At 31.6% G+C, this 26196-nt stretch overlaps 1 non-coding gene across 1 annotated transcript; it reads right to left on the bottom strand.

Moving 5' to 3' along the window:
- Positions 1 to 7555: 7555 nt before the first annotated feature.
- LOC141552312 (U6 spliceosomal RNA) lies at positions 7556 to 7662 on the bottom strand. Its single transcript, XR_012485117.1, has one exon. It is a non-coding gene; the product is annotated as a U6 spliceosomal RNA (small nuclear RNA).
- Positions 7663 to 26196: the final 18534 nt, after the last annotated feature.

The following is a 26196-nucleotide window of genomic DNA, read 5'->3' as shown; positions in this document are numbered from 1 at the left end:
TCATTTGGAAGTTTATTTAGAGAACAATTGACTGCAATCTGAGGCATATGGTCAGTGGCTTCAGCATTGGTTAAATCTTTCCAGTTTCCTTGGAAACTTCATGGAAGAATTCAGTCTACCTCTCCATGATCATATCTTATCACTGATCAATAGTGCTCCATCAGCACTAAGTACTTGAAATGTCCCAGTGGTCTTGTGCCCAAAAATGGTGCTTAGGACACTTTACAAATGCTTTGAATTGTTACTATCAGTTTCATCTGCCTTTTTACAGAGGCAAGAATTCTTCATCTCTCTAATCTTTACTTCAGTTTTGATGAATTTAGGAAGTACCTTTTTATAGATGGCTGAATTGCCATGCTAGTAAACCTCAAGTTCTTGTTTTTCATTGATTAGTTTCTCAATTTCTTCATCATTTTTGTCAAATCCATCCTGATATTTTAAAGTGCATTGGCCCAGATAACCATTACTTTTGCTGACTGAAGAGATCAGGGAAAGTCTGTTGTAATAGAAAGTTTTTGATTGGAGGCATGACGGGATCTAGTGATCCAAAAAAAACAGGTACAGAGAAATTCATTTCAGACATGGGAAAGTCTGATGAAGGATCAAAATGTCAGTTGGGCCATGATATTTCACATATGTGGAGAAAAAGCAGCTATTGCTGGGTGAGAAATGGAATATATGAAGGAAAAAGTTTGGAAAAGTAGACTGCTGCCAGATTGCAAAGGGCTTAAATGTCACATAGAAGACTATATTTTATCTTAGAAGCAATAGGGATTTCTTAAAGTTTCTTAAGCAGGGGAATACTCTGGTCAGATTTATCTGACAAAGATGAAATCAGTAGCTGTCTTTCTCTTTCATTCAGTTCAGCAAGAGATGATGAAGGCCAGAACCAGGGAGATTTTTGAGTAGAGGGAAAGCTGTATATGCAAACTATTGTTGACATCTGGACAACAATACTTACCAAATGATTGGATTTGGTGGAGAGGGGTAGGGACAGAGGGAGAATAAAGAAAAGAAAAAGAAATACTAGAGATCTTGGGTAACTTAATGGATGGTATTGAAATCTTAACAGTTCTTTAAGGTTTGATTTAAATGCCAAAATCTGATGTTTTTCCAGATTTTTTTCCAATTAGATATTTTGTGCTCCACTTTGTAATCTTTGTATTTTAAAGGTATTTACCTCAAAGTATTTCACACTGTAGCTGTTTGTGTGCTTGTCTTGTTTGTTTTTCAGTATATAAGCTGTGAGGGCAGGCATATTTATAGAAGTGAACTGAATTGAATTGGCTTCCTAGTGCTCTTCTATTCTTCCTGAACATATTTGGGTTAATCTTCCTGAAATGCAATTTTTCATCATATTATATGCTTTTGTGTAAAATACTTCAATGTGTCATCATGCCTATAGAATAAAATCTAAATTCCCTCTATATCTGGCCATTTGATGGCTGCCAAGTAGAAGTAAATGTTACTTTAGGTCCCTCTTTCTGTCATCACTATAATCACATTAGTTTTAGTTTTGATATAGCATTTATTTCTATGAAAGAATTCTGCTCCTTGATGCAGCATGTTTTAAATATAATTATTTGTGAATGCTTAGGAAAGGAATCAGTGATCAGTAAGAGTTAACATGAGTTCATCAAAAATTCATAATGCCAGACTAATATTATTTACCACTTTAATAGAATGGCCAGATCAGTGGGAGGGGGGAATTCCATTGATGTAGTACATCTTGTGGGGCAAAAAGGAAATGATTATTATTGTTGATAAGAGTTGATGAAAGTAAGTTAAGAAAAACATTGAAAGGCATAAAATTTTGCAAAGTACAACTAAGTACAATCATGATAATAATAGAAAAATTACTGACATTTATATAATGTTTTAAATTCTGCTTTGTATTTTTAAACATATATTTTTTCTTAATTTTATCCTCATAATATACTTCTAAGATAGGTGGTATCATTATTCTTATTTTGTTGCTAAGTAAACTGAGACTGAAAAGACTTTAAATAATTTATTTGGGTGACATTAAGCTGGTAAATTTGATTTGAATTCAGATCTTCCTGATGGGTAATTCAGTTCTTTTCCATTCTACATAGGTACACTCTAATGTTCTGGTTAACTTTCTGGAGGTCTCGGGACCAGCCTTGGTTTCAGCAGAATAATCACCACTAGAACAGTGGGGAATAAAGTCCAAAGTCTTTATTATCTCCTTCATAGTCTATCTTTTTCACCTGGGGCTGGGGTGGCTTTCTGAAGGACCTTCAGTGGATGAATGCAGGAGGCAGGAGAGATACCAGTATGGTGGGAGATGGAATGTGTCTCTTCCAGTTCTTGTTGGCTGTTATATACATTATTGTAATTACATCATTACAGCATACTGATTATGTGTGAACTTAGAGAACTATTATATCAACATGCTAAATACTAAGTATATATGTAAACTAGAAAACCATTGTCTCATCAATTCCTCTAGGTCAACACCTTGTTTCAAGTATAGGTCCCCAGGTTCTGGTTCTCTACAGTACACTATTGACTAAACCATTGCAAATGGAAAGAATAATAAGAAAAAAAAGAAATTGAAAACTGTTCAATTATAATGGCTCCAGGAAAGATATTAAAAACAAACAAACAAAAAAACAAAATAAAATATCCTTTTCTCCCTTCTTTGTAATGTTGGAGGAAAATGAGTATGGAATATTTTATAAACTACCAGACTGTGTATGATAAGTTGATTGCTTTTTCTAAATTACTTTTCTTTTATTATTTTACTTCTTCTTCAAAATAAAGAATTTCTTAGTGGGCAGTAATACATTCAGAAATAATAATTATGTAAAATAAATAGTAATAAAAAGTAATTTTAAAATTATTATGCTAGGATTTAACAAAGACATACAATAAAATTTCCCCAGATATCCTTGTGAAGATATAGAATTTATAAGCAAGCACAAAATGGACTTTTATCATCCTTTCTAATTCTAGTGAGAAATGAAGTCTCAGGGTTGTTTTTATTTAAGGTTCTATTATTAGAGATTAGGAGTATTATGGGAAAAATATCTTCTTTTTGAGTTCTTGTGGTGGGTAAATGCTGACAAATCTGTATTTACCATAATGTAGAAATTAAGGAGGTACAAACTTGGGTCTTATTATTATGCTCAAGCACAAGTTCAGGCCTCAAAGAAAACCTGAACAATTATGCAAATTCTGCCAAAGTGTCTTATAGGAAAAATTACTTCAGAAAAATAATTCATTTATCTATTGTAATCCTGTACATTTCTCTTAGGCCACAAAAAAGAGATGGGTGCATAATCCCCTACTTCCTTCAATGTCATAAAAGTTGAACAATCTTATTTAAAGAGTCAAGATACCATACATCACAAAAAGAAAAAAGAAAAAAAACAAAGAAAAAAAACAAAACTCCAGCAACTAAACTCTAACCAAGTAAACCAAGTCAAATGAAAATTAAGCTACATTTAGAGACTTTACAAAAAGAAGAGGATTTAGGTATCACAAAGTAGTCAGAGATAGTTAAGAGTCTTAACTCTAACTTCTTATCTAAGGAATGTTTAAGGCTTTAAGCAAAGTTTCAAATGCCTTGAGACAGGTTTTGGTCAGAGAAATGAATATTAACCAAAAAGTTCAGAAGAAATGGCCCTGAATCCTACTAACAAAAAGGAAAATAAAAAAAAATCTCATAATTTGTAGTTCTTATTTTTAAAATTTGTGTTTATATCTTTTGACTATTATTTAATCTTAGCCTCTTGGTTTTATACATTTTTGTTGGTTCTATGTGTATAATAGTTTTGGATATTAGATCTGGACCAGAAATATTTGATGCTAACATTCTTGTTTCCAAATTGAAAGAAATCTATTCTTTTTTAAATCAAGCAACACTGTTTCTGTAAAAAAGCTTTTGAATTTTAGAATTTCAAAGCTATCTAATTAATATATTGTAATATCCTTCATCCCATTCTTTTTGGAATTCTCACCTTCTTCAAACCAAACCATTTACATTTCTTTATCATTTTAAGGTTTTAACTGTACTTTGATTATTAAAAAAGATTTTAACTCCTAATTTTTTAAAAAAAATCAATCTATGTGCAGTGAAATTTGATAAAATGTTTCATTTCATTATGTATGTGTAATTTTTATGTCTCTTTGTAAATGACAAATTATTGGGTTTTGTTTTCTTATTCATTTTGATATTCTATTTTATTATTAGATTTCTTTAATACATTCATATTTAAGGGTATGATCATTAGATTTTTTTCTTTCTGTTTCTTTTTTTTCATATTTTTTGTCACTTTCCAAGTCAGTGCTTTGTTAAGATTATTAGATTTGTTTTCTTTGATTTCTGTTCTCAGAGGTTTTTCCCATCTTTACTCCCATTTACCTGAAAAATTATAAGTTATTTATATAAACTTAAAATTTTCCTTTCTTTTCTTTTTTAAAACTCATTTAAAAATTACTTATGTTTCCTTCCTCTATTTGCCCTTCTAACTGCCCATCAGATAAGAAAATGGTTCAACTTTTCAACATCTCAGTTTTAGTAACGTTTTGAATGATACTTTTACCAGATTTTAAAAAATTTACTCTGTCCTTTTTGATCTCCCCAATTCCAAATTATGTATTCTCATTCATGTACATTTAATTTGCCTTTCTCCTCCTCTTTTCTCTCCCTGTCCTTCATTATAGTTAGAACTTTTCAACAAAAATAACAATAATATGAATAATTCATATGTGATATCATCTAAACTTCATAATCCTGCAAAGTAGGTGCTATTATCTCCATTTCACAGATCAAGAAATTATGAATGAGGGAAGTTTTAGTGACTTTCTCAGCATCACATAGAAAATATCTAAGACAGGACTCAAAATCATAGTGTATTGACTTCAAGTCCAAGAATAAATAACTTTACCATATACCTAGAGTACCAATATCAAACACAGAAAGTCCCCTCCTCAATTCCATTGCTATGTTACTATATCTGTAAATTATTTGCCAGTGTTTATGTTCCTTGCTTGTTTGTCTGCCATTTGGGGTGGAACTTGTTGAAACTCATGGAAATATTAATTCATGAAGGAAACCCCAAAATATAATAAAAATCATTCCTTATCCAAAATCATGAGATTCAATCCAATTCTCAGCTTTAACACACCTAGTCACTTTTTATAAGGCATTATGGTTATCTCCTGGAGATCTGCCCTTTCTCTTTCCTGATATAGAATGCAGTCCTGGAAGAAATTCAGTAGAAATTCCTATATAATGTCCATTGCCTTCAGAAGAAACTCACTATAAAATTTCTTTCTTTCATTCCTCCCCAATTACAACCATAGGAGTTTTCTATAGGAATATTTTGAATTTTCCGTCTAGGGTGAGACTTCCATTTCTGGTTTTTCCATCTGTTCTCAGAGGCACTCCACCTAGTCAAAAGTCTGTCATCAGAGTCCCCAATCTGTAACCAATTATTTCTTACATAAAAAAGTACTTTTCATTTACTCCAAGGCTACCTAATTTCTGTCCAGTGCCTTTCAACTTGTTTAAAAAGAAAAAAGATTATTTTCATGGCCCACAGGACTTAGTCATTTAAGTAGTATAGAAGTTTTGGGACTCATTCATTTCTTAATTCTGAACACAATTTTCCAAGATATTCTCCATTCTTCTTTTTTTTTCCCCCGACCTCACTCTGAAGTCAAAAATCATTAAAGTAGATGTTGGCTTTGTAGTATTTTATCTTCATTTTCATTGAACTCTTCTAATTATTAAAGTTGTGTGACAGATGCCAGTACCCAACTACCGTTATGATCATGATGTTTGCTTATTCAGCAAGGGAACTGCAGATTAAGATGTTCAAGTATCCCATAATATTTTATTGTTCTGTATTTATAATGAAATGGTCTAAAAAAATGATCCTTGCCTCCCTCTTTCCTTAGCTATCTGGCAAAACAGTAACAACAACAACACCACCACCAACAAAAAACCCTGTGAGCTTACTTCTCTATAAATTTAAGAGGTAGTGTGATATGGGGAAAAAGACTATTTTGATGTCAGAAGGATATCTGTTCAAACTATAACTCCTCTACTTGTTAACTATAAGTACAAGGTCAGATCACTTAGTTTCTTTAGGGTTCAGCTTCCTCTGGTATTACATGGGAATAATAATACTTGTACTATCTACATCTAAAAGTATTTTACAAACTTTAAACCATTATAAACTTTGCCCTGTGTTAAATTTTTTTTTTCTTTTTGTACATTTTCTCACTTGGTACTGCCATCATCAAGTTTATTTATCTAGCTTCTCCTGACCTCCAATACTGCATTACCAAATACCTCTTTGATAGTTCAAACTAGATATCTGTCCCAGAAACATTTTAACTCAACATACCTAAAATAGATCTCATTTTCTTTTTTCCCCATTTTCTTTCTCTCAATTTCTTATTTGTTTCCTGCCCTTTTCTTTATTTCTTTTCTTTTTTTTTTTTTTCAGCACCATTATCATTCAACTCTCAGATTCTAAATCTTGGTGTAGATGTTGAATCATTCTCTTTCCTCATATATTTAAACAATTGTCAAAATTCTAACAATTCTTTACACATTCCCTCTCTCACTACTGCCAAAGCAGCCTTTCCAATTTAGGACTTATAAATTTTTGCCTGAACTATTATATTATATTGAATTATACTGCATTGTACTGTATTGTATTGAAGGATTTTGATTCTATATTATGAAATTTCTACATTAATGCCACCCTATAAGACTTCTTTTTATAACAAAGTTTAAAAAATAAGAGAAAAAATGTAATGATCTCTTTTGAAAGTACACGGAACATTTCACACCTCTAATACTATTATCTTATATTCCCTAAATCACTGAGGAAAACTAAAACAAAAACAAATTGTAACAGATGTGCATTATTGCAATGACCTTCTAATTGGTCATCCTCAAGTATCTCGCCATTCCACTGCATTATCCATAATGATTTCTCTTAAGTTCATGCCTTAGCATGTCTCCTGTCATCCAATGAGCATCACTGACTTCCTAATATTTCTAGAACCAAATTCAGACTCCTTTCTTTGACAATTAAATTCTTCACCACCTACCCCTTTCCTTAATTTCTGTTTTTATTATATTTTATACTCCTTCACATAACTCAAAGATTTTATTGCTGTCTTACTTAATGTGTTCATCATTCTTGGCTTTTTTTTTTTTTTTTTTTTTTTGTTGTTAGCCAATGTTAGCTATGTTAGGTAATCTAATGTGAGGTGGTGCCTTAGTATTGTTCTGCTTTTCATTTCTCTAATTATTAGTGATTCAGAATATTTTACATGAATACAAATAGCATTGATTTCCTTCTTTTTTTGTAAATTGATTACTCATATCTTTTGACAATTTATCAATAAGTTAAATAAATTTAACTCAGTTTCTTATATGTTTGAGAAATTGAACTTTTACAAGAGAAAGTTGGTTTACTTTCTCCCCAGTTTCCTTATAATTTTAATTTTGTATATGTAAACACTTTTTAATTTAATGATATCAAAATTACTAATTTTATTTCCCCAAAGTATGAATAATTGTGTGAATTTATGTGTTATCCTTGCACAGAGGTCATGCTAATCTTCTGTTTATCTTGCCAATTTTAATATATGTGTTGCCAAAGCAAGCACTCTTCTAGTGTTTTTTTCTTTTAATTATAATATTTTATTTACAAGATATATGTATGGGCAATTTTTCAGCATTGACCTCTGCAAAGCCTTTTGTTCCATTTTTTCCCCTCCTTTCCCCCCATCTCCTCTCCTAGATGGCAGGTAGACCAATAAATGTTAAATATGTTAAAATATATGTTAAATACAATATATGTATACATATCCATACAGTTATTTTGCTGTACAGGAAGAATTAGACTTTGAAATAATGCACAATTAACCTGTGAAGGAAATCAAAAAATCAAGTGGACAAAAACAGAGGGATTGGAAATACTATGTAGTGCTTCACACTCATTTTCCAGAGTTCATTTGCTAGGTGTAGTTGGTTCTATTCATTATTGAACAAATGGAACTCATTGAAGAGAGCCACATCCATTAAAATTGATCATTATATATTATTGTTGTTGAAATATATAATGATCTCTTGATCCTGATCATTTCACTCAACAGCAGTGTATGTAATTCTCTCCAGGCCTTTCTGAAATCATTCTGCTGGTCATTTCTTAAAAAAAATAATATTGCATAACATTCATATACCCAAATTTATTCAGCCATTCTCCAATTGATGGGCATTAACTCAGTTTCTATGTTTTTGGCCACTACAAAGAGGGCTGCCACAAACATTTTTTGCACATACAGGTCTCTTTCCCTTTTTTAAGATTTCTTTGGGATATAAGCTCAGTAGTAACACTGCTGGATCAAAGGGTATGCACAGTTTGATAACTTTTTTGAGCACAGTTTCAAATTGTTCTCCAGAATGGCTGGATGTATTCACAATTCCATCAACAATGTATCAGTGTCCCAGTTTTCCCACATCCTCTCCAATATTCAGCATTATCTCTTCCTGTCATCCTAGCCAATTTGAGAGGTATGTAGTGGTATCTCAGAGTTGTCTTAATTTGCATTTATCTGATTAATAATGACTTGGAGCATCTTTTCATATGGCTAGAGATAGTTTCAATTTCTTCATCTGAAAATTATCTGTTATTATTATATAATTATATATTATATGTTATTATAATTATATTATATATATATTATAATTATATATTATATATTATATGTTATTATATAATTATAATTATCCTTTGACCAATTATCAATTGGAGAATGGCTTGATTTTTCATAAATTAGAGTTAATTCTCTATATATTTTGGAAGTGAGGCCTTTTCAGAATCTTTGTAAAAATGTTTTCCCAGTTTATTGTTTTCCTTCTAATCTTGTGTGCATTAGTTTTGTTTGTAAAAAAGCTTTTCAATTTGATATAATAAAATTTTTCTATTTTGGGATGAATAATGATTTCTAGTTCTTCTTTGGTCACAAAATCCTTTCTCCTCCACAGGTCTGAGAGGTAAATTATCCTATGTTCTTCTAATTTATTTATAATTTCACTCTTTATGCCTATAATCATGAACTCATTTTGACCTTATCTTGGTGTGCAGATTAAGTATGGATCAATGCCTAGTTTCTGACATACTAATTTCCAATTTTCACAGAAGTTTTTGTCAAAAAATGAATTCTTATCCCCAAAGCTGGGGTATTTGTGTTTGTCAAACACTAGATTATTGAAGTTATTGACTATTTTATCCTGTGAACCTAACCTATTCCACTGATCAATTAGTCTATATCTTAGCCAATACCAAATGGTTTTGGTAACTGCTGCTTTATACTATTTTATATTATATGTTTTGTAATTTTGCTCATATAGTTCCTGACTTTCCATTGGCAGATAGATTTTATACTATTGGCAGTTACTTTAATTTCCAAGTAGATATTTAACATTTTTTTTCTTTTTTTTTTTTTTTTGGTTTTGCTTGACTGATTCTTGGTGTCTCAATGAATCATTCATTTCTATTTGTTCAGTTATGATTTTTAATGAGTTATTTTCTTCATTAGCTTTTGTAACTTCTTTTTGTATATGTCCAATTGAGTTTTTAAATGAGTTGTTGGAATTTTTGGAAATTTTTTTTCCCATTTCACTTTTTTTTTTTTTTTTTTTTTTTTTTTACTGAATTATTTTCTTTTTCCAATTCACAAATCCTACTTCCCTGGTAATTCTTTGCCTTTTCCAATTCAAAAATTCTGTTTCCCTGGGAATTCTTTACCTTATCAAATTCCCATTTCAGGAAGTTGTTTTCTTTTTCCACTGTATCACATTTTTCTTTTAGTTAACCTTATCCCTTTTCTGTACTCTCCTAGAGAGCTTCTCTTTACTTTCCCCATTTTTCTTCTAGCTCTCTTTTAAGATCTTTTATAATTTCTTCTAAAATAGCCTTGTGTGATGGGGACCAGGTTACATCCTTTTTTGGGGTATTGTCTAGTGACTGTCTGCTATTAATGTCCTCCGGGATGAAAACCTGCTCTTTCTGTATAGGAGCTCTTTCTGTATGATAGAATTTGGAGAAAACTGACTTTTTACTCATTTGTTTAAAAGCCTTTAGGGTCTGTCTTCAGGGCAAGGAGGTAACCAGCTTCCTCTGCAGAACAGAGATAGATATATCAGACAGAAGCTGTCCTGCAAACGAGCTGCAAAGAGCAGCTGAGCTGTGGAAGAACCCTGGGAGGAGCCCTGCACCAGAACTGTTTCTGCCCTGGGAAGATCTCCTCCCCTCTGCTGTGTAGAAGCATGGCTACTCTGGGCACAAGCCCCATGCTGCAGACTGTGGCTATACAGCTGTGCTGTGGTCTGTGCTGAGTCACTCTTGGTGCTGGGTGGCCAGGTCCTGTGAAACTCTGGTGTTTTTTGGAGTATACATTACCTTTGGCCTTTTTGTAACATTTCTGCTTACCTACTGCTTTGCAACCAAAACAGAGCAGCCGACCTGTGATAACGTCCTCCCTGCAAATTCTCCACCTGCAGAGACCGCCCTTTGCCCCATTCTGCTCAGTGTGCTAGCCTCTGGATCTGCCTCCCTACCTGCGCTGGCCTGTTCCTGCCAATCAGGACAAACCTTTTCTGGTGATCTTCCAGATTATCTTCAGCTGGTAATTTTTTGTACTTCCAAAATTCGTGGATTTTGCTAGTCAAGCACTATTTCTGAGGCTGAATTTAGTAATTAGTAATGACTACTCCAATCTTTAATTTCACTTTTATAAGTTTAATCCTTTATTTAAAAGTTTTCAGTGATTTTTTTATCAGGTATAAATTAAAGCCTAGAATCATTAAGTTGACTTTCAAAAAAGCTAGCTTTGACATACCTTTCTTTCTTTCTTTCTTTCTTTCTTTCTTTCTTTCTTTCTTTCTTTCTTTCTTTCTTTCTTTCTTTATTTGTTTGTTTATTTGAGGTGATTGTCATTAAATGACTTGCCCAAGGTTACACAGATAGTAAGTTTTAAATGTCTGAGACCAGATTTGGACTCAGGTCCTCCTGACTCTAGGGCCAGTACTCTGTCCACTGAACCATCTAGCTGTCTTTTTGATATAGTTTCTAAAACTATCTACTTCTATTTCTGAATATGAACTCTACCTATGCTGGTCTCCCTAGCACATCTCTGTCATTCTTAGCTCCGTTTTTGTTTTTAGACTATTCTTTTTGCCCAGAATATCTCTCCTTTCCATGTGATGAATCCTTATTGTATTATAACATCCAGTTCAATTCATAACTCTTTTATGAATGTTTCCTAAACTATTTCAACCCATAATGACTTTTCCCCTGTGCATTAAGACCTATTCTAGATGCTGGCAGTTGTCTGCTGTGGTCCATCTCATAAATTCAAGATACTATGATATGTAAATTATTGGAGGGATGGGGTTTGTGAAGAAATCCTGAGTGACTATTAACCTGTGTATTGTGCTGAGTGTGCTTTAGAATTTGTAGACTAGCTCTGGAGAGTTGAGTCGTCAGAAATTTAAGACATGAAAAAGAGTACCCTTGTGCTTTTTTGCTTACATTGTATTCACTGAGTCTTAAAACTTGAGCCAATCTATAGTTATATATGTCACTGTGGAGCAATAGCCCCTGGGTTTCAAGAAATGTATAAATAAAATTTTCATAGATACAATCAAGGTCAGAAGAACAGGTAAAATAAATTTGCAAAATCATAGCTTGAGTGAATTTCTTCTCTCCCTTCTTTTTCTCCTTTTTCTTTCATAAGAATTACAGGTTTCAAAATTAAAAAGTCTATATATCTGGAACCAAAGATAATAAATATTACTATGTTCTCTTACTAACCATTGTCCTAGAATCATTTTAAATCAAGAAACTGAGGGAGTATAGCAAATGTAAGATATATAGACTTTTTGGTATAAGAAGAAAATATGGGGAGTCATCTTTGGCTGATCTGATATTGCTATAGAAATAACTCTGAAATTCAGAGGACCTGGGTAAAATTTTGGCCTGAAATGGCCTGTGTGACCATGGCAAAAGTCATTTGATTAAATGAGTTTAGTCTCCTGACCTATAAAACTATGATAGATGAACTGAATAATTTTTGGTTTACTCTAGATGTATGATTTATATCACCCTCTGTTTCTAAGTCTTCTGAGGCCTCAGTTGATTATAAATATATATTATTGCAATGCATTTATTTAATACCTGGAATTTTTCTCTTTTTTATTGGTTGGCCATCAACTTACTCTCCATCCTCACTAAAAACAAAGAATAACAAAGCCAAATCACTCATTTAGAGATACATTTGCTACTAAATGTAGGAAATGTAGGAAACAATAGATGGAATCTGGTCAATTTTCCTTTAGATTTTATGAATAATCTTATAGATCAAAGTAACACTGATTTATTCTCCTTAAACTTCTATAGCATTTATCAGTTGTAGCATTTATTTATCAATATAATGCCATGCATTATTTTTCAAATTTTCTTGCATCTTTTTTATCTTTTTTAACTATATAGAAAAAGGTTTTTTTTCTTTTCATCTATGCAGCTTACCAGTAGCTAAATTAGTTTTTAAATGATTGGTATTAAGGAAGCTAGCAGGAAAGATAATTTTTTCCTCTAATTTAAGAAAAGGATTATGTTAATCACATTCATGCTTTATATAGATGTGATATTGAGAATGCAGAAACTATAAGATTTGACTAACCAAACTATGATTTTCTCAATTATCTGAATATTTCTCACAAAAAAATAAAGTCACATAATATTATAATCATTGATAAGGAATGGGGCAACTATATGGCACAGTGGATAGAACACTTGGCTTGGAGTCAATGGGACAAGAATTTAAATCTTGCCTCAGATATTTACAAGTTGCATAACTCTGGGCAAATCATTTAACCCTGTTTGCCTTAGTTTCCTCATCTATAAAATGATCTAAAAAAGGAAATGAAAAATACTCAAGTATCATTGGAATACATTAAATTGTGCCTGGACTACTTATTTCTTTTCTTAATTTGGCTAATAAGTGATCACTATTTTCATTAACAGCTCTGAAATATAAGATTTCTAAGTCTTCCTTATGATCTATCAAACCACAGTCCCACCATTTTGACTATTAAAAATCCTTTGTGAGAATCAGATTTATAATAAGTACATCTATTTGTTTTAAAGGTTTGTATATTGGTAGTGTGAGAAGTGATTCATTTGGACCCCTACTTCATTTCAATCAGAATTAATTAATTTGATAGATTCATATCAATGTTCTGTATCTATGGACCTAGAGTTATGACCAAGTGCATGGTGACCAAGTCCAGAATGACAGAGGTCAAAACTATGGGGAAAGGCCCCCAAATATTTGACAGTATCTTGTCTAGTAGGATCAGATGGCCATCTTATGGCCATAAGATCATAGATCACTGACAGTAATAGCTTGTACCATTTCCTCATGTCCAACCTAAGGAGAAGCCTGTACATCTTATGCTTAATCCAAATTATGATGTTGCTGAAATAATATTTTACTTATTTTAGCTTATGTATCACATGTCAGTTGGTATAATTAGTTTGATTTGGTGTAGCTGTTCTTGAATGACTAGGCAGTTAGCCCCATAAAAACAGAGCCCTGAAGGAGGGATCTCAGATCATGAGGAAGATCCAAGGAGGAAACCACAGACCCTTTAATAAAGTGCCATTGGCTCAGACTTCTGCCTTAGCCTCTTTTATTTTAATCTCCACACTGGTTCTGACTGGATTACAAATGATTGGTCCCTAAATGACGTTATCACATCTGGAGCCATAAATGTGTTTGACAGACATCCTAATTGGAGGGGAAAATAGTTTCCACATAATATTAAGTATAGTAATTGAATCTAATTCCCTTAAGGCATTAATAATGGAGAGAATCTCTAATACAAATCAATGAACTAATAAATTAAATTACCATTTCCTTTACTTTCATATTTAAAAATGAATATTTTTGAGAGGGCTTCTATTTTTACTGTTTTTAGATTAATGGCGTCAATATCAAATTGAAAAGAAGATCAATAAAACATATATAAAGATCCCTGTGGGCCACATATTGACAATTTTGTTTATATTTTGTTATATCTTTATCTTATTAAGTATTTCCCAATGATATTTTAATCTGGTTAGGATAGCATCATGTGAGAAGTGTAAATGCTGAATATATGCTTGCCTTGGAAACTGACATTTCCCCAAGGCCATTCTGTTCTTTTCTGCCTCTTGCTTAGAAACAATGCTTTCATGTATTTGCCCATATGAATGTACAGTCTTTCTGTCAAAGTGATTATTTAGTAGTAGTACTGTAGTAATAATTATTTGGCTCAATATTTTTATTTCTAGCTTGAAAACATACAATTACTCAAATGCAGTAAAATATTATTTAGAAAAAAATAAATCTAAGCACCCTGTGTGAAACAAACACTGCAAGTTTTCTAGAATATATGACATGAACTAAAATATTTCAAAATGGGAAAGTATTTAATATTATATATCAGAATAAACTATAATATCCACCTAATAAAAACAAACCTCAAATCTAATTTACTCTGTGTGGCTACCAAGAACACTCACTGTTACGAATGAGAGGCTTCTGCTTGATCTTGAGTGTTATGTACATATTGCATATTTATAAATATCTATCTACCTTCTAGGAAGTCATTAACCACCTATCTAAGCAGCAGGAAAACAAACCTTTGAAAGAGGAATGCAGTGCCCTTGTACAAATAGTCATTTAAGTTGTAAGTACAATTCCACCTGGGAGTTACTTCAAAGCTAAATGCCATCAGTTTGCTTAGTGTTTCTTGAATTATGTGTGGGGTTTTTTCCTTAATCATTACTTTTTTATTCATTCATTCACTTACTCATTTATTTATTTTAAAGTTTTTTTATTTTCAAAACATATGTATGGATAATTTTCAACATTCACCTTTGCAAAACCTTGTGTTCCAAATTTTTCCCTCCTTTCCCCCTATCCACTCCCCTAGAGGGCAAATAATCCAATATATGTTGAACATTTACAATTCTTCTACATATATTTTCATAAATATCTTGTTGCACAATAAAAATCAGATCAAAAAGGAGAAACAAAATAAAATACAAACAAACAACAATAAAAAGTGAAAATACTATATTGAGATTCGCACTTAGTTCCCATCATCCTCTCTCTGATTACAGATGGCTCTCTTCATGACAAGACCATTGGAACTGGCCAGAATTGTCTCCTTGATCATAATTTTAAAACTTCCACATGATTTTTTTTAATATTTGAACATCAATCAAATAAAAGCATGTTTTTATAGGAACAATATCCTGATGTTTCTCATAAGCAGAGTAAGCAATTTTTTCCTTAATTAGTGAATGCTGGCCTCTCATGTAACATGAAAGTGTCATTGTATGTTTTGAAGAGAGGTGTAATAGGTATTTTAATTTCTTATCTTTCTACCATTTTCCCAAATTGATTTTATTTCTTTCTAGGAAGAGGAAGATGGAGGTTGGGGTCAGAAGTTTGATTGCTCTACTTTCCTCAGAAAGAAAGGTAGCAGGCTAAAATTATATGAATGTATTATATGTATTCCCTTAAATATTATTAATCTAGAGAATGTAGTTTTTAGGTTCAAGACTGTTGATTTTGGTAATTTTTAGGGGGGAAGAATAATGTGGGTGGAGAAAGGAGGTCCTAAGCTTTAGACTCTCACCAAATACTGGTTCCACAATGTGTACACATACCAAATAGCAAATAAATCCATTTATGCAAATGGAAGCAAAATAGAAGGTGTATATAAAATGATGTGTGCTAGATCATATCAAGTAAGATAGCTGTCCTATAGGGATTGAGAGAAATCAACTGAATCAAAAGAGATGCCCCAGATTTTACCCAAGGGGAAGTTTCCTGAAGTCTTTAGTTTAACAAGATGAATGGAAGAAGATAATGGAGATTGTAAGCTCCTCTCATGTCACTTTCTTCTCAGAATCTTGGTTTTCCTTTAGCAATCTCAAGTGATGTCTTCATCCCTCATTTCTTTCAAAATGGAAGCTGAAAGAACCTGAAAAAAAAAACTGTCAAGTCTTAAAACTCAAGAGATCTATAGGAACTGAAGATCTTGAAGAGATTGAAAGGATGGAAGGTCTCTTCTCTCTCTCAACCTTGACAACTCCATCTTGCCCCTCACACTGGTACAAGTATTGATCACCACCAATGAGGAAAGACTTAATTAATGACTGTAGAACTCAGGTTGTGTTTAATGGTATTGAAACATTTCTAGATTATTGGTTGACTCAGGGGACCAAGAACTTAGATTGTTACTGTCACTTCCTCACCATCTCTATACAAAGTAGAAATAGGGAGGTGGAGGTAAATGCAGAGTAATGAGAAAGAAGTGTGGAAAATAGAGGGAGGGCTAGTGAATCATGAGGAGAAATTTATTGAGTCAACTCAAGTCAAAGGGTTCTCAATGTCTGTTTTTGTTGAATAGCCTACTCGAGCTAAATCTAAGTAAATCTCTTTGCTAACTGTTAATTAACATATAGAACATGATCTTTTGTTTCATTATTGATCCTAAACTACCTTGATATTAGTCTGAGTCAGGAATATCTCAGAATCTTTGTAAATTTAGATTGTGATCACCTAAAATTTCCATGAAACAGAACATAATCCACAGTTTATGTACTGAAAATTCTATAACAAGAAAGATGACTTCTTTCCTGTATATTTGATCTCTTTGAAGTATATGCCTAAAATGATATTATCAATTTTAAAAACCTAGTTGTTTTTCTTGAATAATTCCAAATATCAAACATATGATTATTTCTGCTTTAGATTTATAATTTTCAACTAGCAATAAAAATATTTAGATTAATGGGAAGGCAGTATAATAATCTAATAATTAGGGGATTAGAACCTAAAGTCAGAATAGATCTCGAATCAAATCTAGCCTCTATCATTTTCCATCTATGTGATGTTAACTTCAATTTCCTCCTTTTAAAATGGGATGAATATGACAAATAATAGTAGTTTAGAGTTGTTACAAGATTCAAATGAAATGATTATTGGTGTCAGTTTTGTTACTTCCCAATTTTTGAATGGTGCATTTTATTATTATTATTATTATTATTTTTTGTATTCATTTTTCCAAATTACCCCCCCTCCCTCTATTCCCTCCCCCCGATGACAGGCAATTCCATACATTTTACATGTGTTACAATATAGTCTAGGTACAATACATGTGTGTGAATATCATTTTCTTGTTGCACAATAAACATTAGAATCCGAAGGTACATGCAACCTGGGCAGACAGATATTAGTGCTAACAATTTACATTCACTTCCCAGTGTTCCTTCTCTGGGTGTAGCTACCTCTGTCCATCATTGATCAACTGGAAGTGAGTTGGATCTTCTTTATGTTGAAGATTTCCACTTCCATCAGAATACATCCTCATACAGTATTGTTGTTGAAGTGTACAGTGATCTTCTGGTTCTGCTCATTTCACTCAGCATCAGTTGATTTAAGTCTCTCCAGGCCTCTCTGTATTCCTCCTGCTGGTCATTTCTTACAGAGCAATAATATTCCATAACGTTCATATACCATAATTTACCCAATGAATGGTGCATTTTAAAAAAAAAGATTGTATATTATCTTTAACATGTCTGGATGTTAAATCCAGTTCTTAAGTTTTATACATCTTAGAAATTACTATATATTTAGAAATGCCATTCTTCCTCTGTGGACCTAAATTTTCTCATTCTAAGTGTTATGGTACTTTAATTTAAATCCTAGGTTGAGACTATGTTATTTCTTCCACTAGAATGTAAATGTCTTGGGGACAATTATAACTTTTTTTTTGTCTTCATTGTCTCCAGTACCTAGGACAATTCTTACCATGAAGCCATAAATTTTTACTAAATAATATATCCTTATTAAATGCATTCTTATTAAACAGTAATAAATTTGTACATTATTATTAAATCTTTGATTATAAAATAATAAGGGTAAAGTAGGTAAATGTTAAACTTAAAAAAGTTTAACATTCTATGAGCCTATGAATATATGAAAGAGAATAGAAAATCATGGAAACAGAGTATCATTTTTGTGGAAGCTTTAAGAAGTGATTAAAGATTGCTTTTGCAAGTCATACTAAGAGTTAAGAATTAAACAGTAGGATTGAAGTGAGATCATTAATTTTTCTTATAAAGGAATTAGTTTCAAACCCCAGTTCTGTCATTACCTGTATAATACTGATTAAGTCACTAAAGTCCTTCAGGTCTGTTTTATTTTTTTTTATTTGTAAAATTAGAAAAAAATGAACTAGATGTGCTCTATTTAGATTCTACAGATTTAATTCTATGATTCTATGAAACAGTCTAAGATCTAATCAAGTAATATCACTTTACTGAGCAAATCACAAAAAGAAAAGTGCTATGCTTAGACAGAGTTGAGAATTTTTTTGACTACTGTGACAATGCTAAATCTATTCATCTTTGTTAAGAAGAAATGAATAATGACATTTATAATTTTACAAACTAATATAATCTGAAATGTAAAACCAGGCACCTAGGAAAAGAACAAGGAAAAATAATAGCATCTTGTAATAGCACTTTTATAATTAAGCCATTTATAAGTAGATCAGATAGATAGATAGATAGACAGACAGATAGACAAACAGATAGGCTAAATGACAGATTCTATCTGATTCTTGCTTCCACTGGTGCCAAAGACTCAAATTGTAATGGTTCTAAGAATGCCTGAATCATTAAAGTGCTCCCCCTCACTAGAAGTAGGAGTAAAAAAGGAATGGTGATTGAAAAATAAAATTAAATTAAGAGGCAGAGGCTCATTCCTTCCTACTAACTCCTTATTGGTACTAGAAGGATTCCTATTGACTTCTAATCAGCTCAAAATCGTAATGGACGTGGTCAATTATTTTATTAGTTATTTAGAAAATAGAGGTCAAATATGCATTAGGAAATAGCGTTATTTTTCCCTTTTATTTCTACAGCACTTAATTTGGTTTTGTGTTTCTTAAAATAATATGAAGTCAAGATCTTTACTCAAACATTTCAGTTACCACAGATTTTATTTCCTCTCTTTTATATTCACTGTATAAATTGATGTTTCTAAATTTAAATCTTTTATGAGGTTTTTGGGGTATTGAGAATGAAGGTCCTACTCCAAGACCTCTAGTAGTCTTGAAGGGACATTGAGTTGACATATACAAGCTATTGCAGATTCAGTATGATAGTAACTCTTCAAATATGAGTTCAGTAAAATTCAGTCTGATGTTTGAGGACCAGCCAAGATAACCACGTAAGTGAGAATCTCAGTGGGGTAAGAAACTACATAATAAATTCATTCACCATGGCAAATCAAGAAATGAAAATAATAACAACAAAACACAGACACACACACAGACCTAGAACCAAACATACACACACACACACACACACACACACACACACACACACACACACATACACATATATATATATACAAATGGAATTTAGGCCTATGTCTCTCTACTTCTGCATGTAGTGGAATAATAGAGAAAAGTACAAGTGTTACTACAAATTACATAAGCTAGGATGTTTATACAGACTGATTTAATAGCTATCATTCTAAATGTGATATTTTAATTTAGTGTAAAATGAATTGATATATTATTGGAAGAACTGAACCTCATCATTATTGAATTCCCATAATAAATAGGCAAAGACTTAAGAAACTTATAGCTTAATAGACAGATGGTGATCCTTTGAGTAGGAACTAATGGATTTTTAAAAGCTGACTTAGTCCAAAGGCTAAAAGTAAGAGTTCAAAGACATTTGGTAATCTTACTTGTCAGTCCACAAAATGGCAACAAACAAAAAATATTGCCATTAAAAATAATTATAGCTTATGAAATAGAATATTTCAAAAATAATGAAGAGGTAGAGATTGCTATAAAGAACTTGATAAGATTCTATAAACCAAATAAAAATATATAGTAATAACTGATGATTTCAATGTGAATGTGGCAATAGGAAAAAGATGGTTGTACTGAATGAATATAGTCGGTGAAAATGTGTTGAAAAATATGGTTCATGGTTAAGAAATGAAAAATTATATCCACTTCACAGAAGCCTCCTGAAGCTATAAAATAAGTATATTATTCCAGAAGAGAATTCATAGACATGGCAGACGTCAGACAAAATAAAAAAAAAATAAAAAAAAAAAAGAAATTGTGTTTAACTAGACAAGAAAATATTTACGAGTTTATGAGTCATTTCTGAAACAGCTGTCAGTATGCAATTATATCATCAATTAGAGGAAAATTCAAAATCAACACCAAACCAGAATACAGAAAAAAATAGAAGACATTATTTGCAGTTATGTCAACTTTAGTCTGATCTACATAAATAAGCTATTTATGATAAAATGGGGATAATAGATAATGGACAAAAATCAACACAAATTATCTCTTGAAGTCTAGCAAGTATAAAACAATTGCCAAAATGAGTTTGAAAAGTAGAAAGTGTTTTATTTGCTTGAAAGACATTGACCCATACCAATGGAATTATTGTAAATAAAATTATAAATTTATTATCAACATATAATTAGTGAGCATGATAACAATTATGAGTAATATTGTCCCAAAGTAGATAAAATAATAAGAAAGAATAAACAGACTGCTTTGAAATGAGACCCAAATTAGTTGGTTTTAACCTTAGAATAGCTATGGAAAAAACATTTTTGAGGATAACAATAGCAAGACAAAAAAAATTAGATAATGTACACTGTCAGGTTTAGATGCGTCTATTTTAATTATCCATGACAGAAGAATTACTAAATTTATTTTTAAACCTGTCAAAATGCGATATGATGAAAATGATATGGCACTTAAAATAATAAATAATATCTGGATGCAATGAGTACACTATAAAATAAATTTATTCTGTAGGCTACACAATTTCTTGGACATTGAAAGTTTTATTTTGAAGATATATGAAAAAGAGGATTCTAAATGTTTAAAAAACATTCAGGATAATAGAAGGGACTCAAAAATCTTACTGAGAGATTATTGATAACAACTAACCAATATTTCAAAGGACTTGTGTCCTCACATAAGTGTATTTCCATCTAATAGTGTAAATCACAACCTATTTCTACTTTCACATCCTATGAAATTATTTCCCACAAAGGATCCACATAAGGTTTTTAAGGCCCGCCTCTATATCTCTTGATGTTACATCAATTGAACATTAAGGTCGTTCTTTGGTTATCCTTTCTAAACACTACATGATTGGCCCACTTTTATCTCAATTTTAATTATAATTTTTCATTGGAATATATTGCAGACTATTCATGAACTCCATTGACTTTTGGATAATTCATTATTTTAATTCTTCAGAAATCATGGTACTCCATGACTAAAGCTGTAAAACATTACCAGAAGAATACTTTTGAAAACAAAAAACAAAAAACATTGGCCTTTGTTTTAGAGAAAGGTTTTTAGATTACCAACAAGATTACTTTTTTTTTTTTTTTCCTGAGGCAATTGGGATTAAGTGAGTTGCCCAGAGTCCCACAGCTAGGAAGTGTTAAGTGTCTGAGACCAGATTTGAATTTAGGTCCTCCTGATTCCAGGGCAGGTGCTCTATCCACTATATCTAGCTGCCCCGATTACATAATTTCTTAAAGATAATCTATCCTGCATTCATTTTCCTATTACATTTTGGATGAAATATGTTTCCAAGATACCTCATAATAAGTTAATTGGCCTTTAGATTATTCAGACTACCTTAGTTGAGTACAAGCTTTTTCCTTACTTAAAAAATTAAATAGTATTTCATTTTCCCTCATCTATTTTGCATTTTTAAATTTTCTCTATGTCTTATTTTGTCTTGACTTCTTCCCCCCTATAGATATGAAAGATAGACTATTCCTTGTTCTTCTAATTTGATTATAGTGTCACCCTTTTTTATAAATCATGCACCCATTTTGACCTTATTCTAGTACATGGTATGAAAGATTGATATATATCTAGTTTGTGGCTTTTAAGTTTTCCTAGCAGTTTTTGTCAAATAGTAGGTTCTTCTAAAAGCTAAGGTTTTTGGGTATATCAATTTCTATGTTACTATGGTCAATGAATATTGTGTCTTGTGTACCAGATTTATTGCACTGATCTGTCACTTTATTTATAAGCCAGCATTTAGCTAAATGTAAAAAAAATATCCTGAAGAAAATAGAACCTGTTTTACAATATAGTTTTGGATTTTGTATTGCTAGGCTAGCTTCTTTTGTCTTTTTTCTCTATTAATTCCCTTGATATTCTCTACCTTTGTCCTAGTTGAAGTTTGCTGTTATTTTCATAGTTCTATCAAATACTTTTTTTGGTAGTTTGATTGCTATGACACTGAATAAGAAAATTAGTTTAGGCAGAATTTTTAAATTTTTATTGTATTTATTTATTTATTTTTATTTTTATTACATTGTTTCAGCCTACCCACGAGTAATTGATATTTCTTCCAGTTGTTTAGATCTGACTTTATTTATGAAAATAAGTGTTTTGTAATTTTCTTCATATAATTCTTGGCTTTGTCTTGGCAGTTGGACTTTTAAGCATTTTACATTTTTTACAGTTGTTTTAAAATGAAAAATTCTCTATCTCTTGCTTCTGGGCTTCTTTGATCAAATAAAGAAATGTTGATGATTTATATGGGAGTTATATCCTGCAACTAGGATTCTCTAGGCATAGTATATCATCTGCAAAGAGTGACAACTTTGTTTCCTCTTTTCCTATCCTAATTTCTTCACATTTTTCCTTCTTTTATTGCTATCCCCTAACATTTCAAGTATCAGTTTGAAGAATAGTGGTGATAATGATCATCCCTGATTCACCTTGATCTTATTGGGAAGGTTCTAGCTTATTCTCATTATAGATAATGCTTGCTGATGGTTTTAGAGACACTGATTATCATTTGAAGAAATACTCCCTTTATTTCTGTGCTCTCCAGTATTTTTAATAGTAATGTTTGCTGTTTTCTGTCAAACGCTTTTTCAGCATCTGTTGAGATAATCAAATTATTTCTGTTAGTTTTGTTACTGATATGGTACAAAAGGACACTACATAGGTTATCACACTCTTACCTATAGATTCTTAAAAATATTTTTTTCTCTTTTGCACCCCTGAACCCTTGGGATTTACTGGCTATATTTCTTTCTTAAGAACCAGGACTTAAGCCAATCTGATATTAATTGACTACTAATAGGTTCTAGACAAAGTCCCATTTGGTCATTGTTTGGATCCTGATTGACTCAAACTGAATGTAACTAGTAATCATTTCTGCTTTGGCCAGAAACCCTGAAGGTCTTTCCCCCCTACCCACAGAGTGTTTTGAACATTTATTTATTTATCTAGATCTTTTTTGAAATAGATGACAATAGAGATTCTTTACCTCAATTACTACCCAATCTTTATCACTAAATGGATGTGACCTCAGTTAAACTGAGACCTATTAAAGATCTTAGTTTAAAAAGGCAGTTTAAAAAGTTTCCCATTGCATCAAGGGCCATCTCTTGTCACCTTGATCTACATCTGGCCACTGGACCCAGATGGCTCTGGAGAGGAAAGTGAGGCAGGTGACCTTGCACAGCCCTTGCTCACTTAAATCCAGCTCCCTTGCAAGTCACAGCATCCCCTACCTGGTGTCATGGTCCTCTTCTAGAACAAAGTACAAACAATTGTTATGGTAAACCTTTGTTATTAATATAGTAAATTATGCTTATAGGTTGTCTAATATTGAAAAAAAACTAACATTTCTGGTATAAATGCAATCTGATGATAGTCACATAATCCTTTTGATATAATGCTGTCATCACTGCACTAGTATTTAATTCAAAATTTTTGCATTAAATTTATTAGGAAAATTGGTCTAAATTTCTTTTTCTCTGTTTTAGCTCTTCCAGTTTTAGGTATCAGCACTGTGTTTCTATCATAAAACAGTGTTTTAAAGGACTCCTTCAACAATTTTTCAAAATAGTTTTCATAGTATTGGGATTAATTACTCTTTAAATGTTTGATAGAATTATCTTATAAATCCATCTGGCCTTGGAGATTTTTTCTTAAGAAGTTCACTGATGGCTTGTTCAATTTCTTTCCTAAAATAGGGTTATTTAAGTAATTGATTTCCTCTTTTATTAATCTGGGCAATTTATATGTTTTGTAAATATCCATTCTTTTTAATTATATTGTCAGATTTGTTGACATACATTTGGGTAAAATAGCTCCTGATTATTGCTTCATTGGTAGTAAATTCACTCTTTTCATTTTTGATGCTGGTAATTTGGTTTTTCTTTCCCTTCTCTAATCAAATTAACCAAATATTTATCTATTTTGTTTTTTTCTCATACAATCAATGCTTGGTTTGTTAATTAGTTCAATAGTTTTTTTTTTTACTTTCAATTTTTATTAACCTCTGCTTTGAATTTCAAAATGTCTAATTTGTTATTTAATTGAGGCTTTTTTGATTTGTTCTTTTATCTAGGTTTTTAGTTGTATGTCCAATTCATTGATCTCCTTTTTCTCTATTATATTTATGTAACTATTTAGAGATATAAAATTTCCCCTAAAACTGCTTTGGCTACATAGGTTTTGGTATATTGTGTTATTACTGTTGTTTTTTTTGGATGAAATTGATTGTTTCTGTGACTTTTTTTTTGTTTGACCCATTAATTCCTTAGAATTAGATTATTTAATTTCCAATTGGTTTCTAGTCTATTTTTTCTGACCCTTTATTGAATACAACTTTTATTGAATTATGATCTGAAAAAGCAAAATTTGCTATTTCTGCCTTTCTAAATTTAATTGTGAGGTTTTATACCCTAATACATAGTCATTTTTCTTTTCCTGTTTACCTTTCTAGGCTTCTCTTTAATTCTGATTTTGAAGATCAAATTTTCCATTCAGTTCTTTTTTTGTTTTGTTTTTTCAATAGAAAAGATCAAAAGTTCCTTACTTCTTTGAAGATCCATCTCCTCCCCTGAAAGATGATGTTCAGTCTCACTGGGTAGTTGATTCTTAGTTGTAATACCACATTCTTTGCCTTTTAAAATATGGTCTTCCAGATGCTCCAATCTTTATTGTAGACACTGCTAGGTCTTAGGTAATCCTGACTGTTGTTCTTTGATACTTGAATTGGTGGGATATTTTTTGCTGTTCTTGTTTTTTTTTTTTTTTTTTTTTTTTTTTTTTTTTGTTTTTGTTTTTGTTTTGTTTTGTTTTGTTTTGTTTTCTGGTAGCTTGCAGTATTTTTTTTTTTTTTTAAGATTATAGTTCTGGAATTTTTTTCTTGGGTTTTTTCTTGTAGCATCTCTTTCCAGAGGTGTTCAATGGATTATTTTAATGACTTTTTCCTTCACTGGTTCTAGTATATTAAGGCAGTTTTCTTTGATGACCTCTTGAAGTATGTTATTCAGATGCTTTTTTTGGTTTGTGGCCTGTAGGTAGACCAATATTTTTTTTTTTTAATTTTTTTTTTATTATATATATATATATATATTTTATAATATTATCCCTTGTATTCATTTTTCCAAATTACCCCCCCTCCCTTATTCCCTCCCCCCGACGACAGGCAATACCATACATTTTACATGTGTTACAATATAGTCTAAGTACAATACATGTGTGTGAATATCATTTTCTTGTTGCACAATAAACATTAGAATCCGAAGGTACATGCAACCTGGGCAGACAGATATTAGTGCTAACAATTTACATTCCCCTCCCAGTGTTTCTTCTCTGGGTGTAGCTACCTCTGTCCATCATTGATCAACTGGAAGTGAGTTGGATCTTCTTTATGTTGAAGATTTCCACTTCCATCAGAATACATCCTCATACAGTATTGTTGTTGAAGTATACAGTGATCTTCTGGTTCTGCTCATTTCACTCAGCATCAGTTGATTTAAGTCTCTCCAACCCTCTCTGTATTCCTCCTGCTGGTCATTTCTTACTGAGCAATAATATTCCATAACTTTCATATACCACAATTTACCAAACCATTCTCCAACTGATGGACATCCATTCATCTTCCAGTTTCTAGCTACAACAAAAAGAGCTGCCACAAACATTTTGGCACATATATGTCTCTTTCCGCTCTTTAGTATTTCTTT

Source organism: Sminthopsis crassicaudata, chromosome 1, assembly GCF_048593235.1.
Source record: "Sminthopsis crassicaudata isolate SCR6 chromosome 1, ASM4859323v1, whole genome shotgun sequence".
NCBI lineage: Eukaryota > Metazoa > Chordata > Mammalia > Dasyuromorphia > Dasyuridae > Sminthopsis > Sminthopsis crassicaudata.
This window is presented reverse-complemented; position numbering and strand designations above follow the sequence as displayed.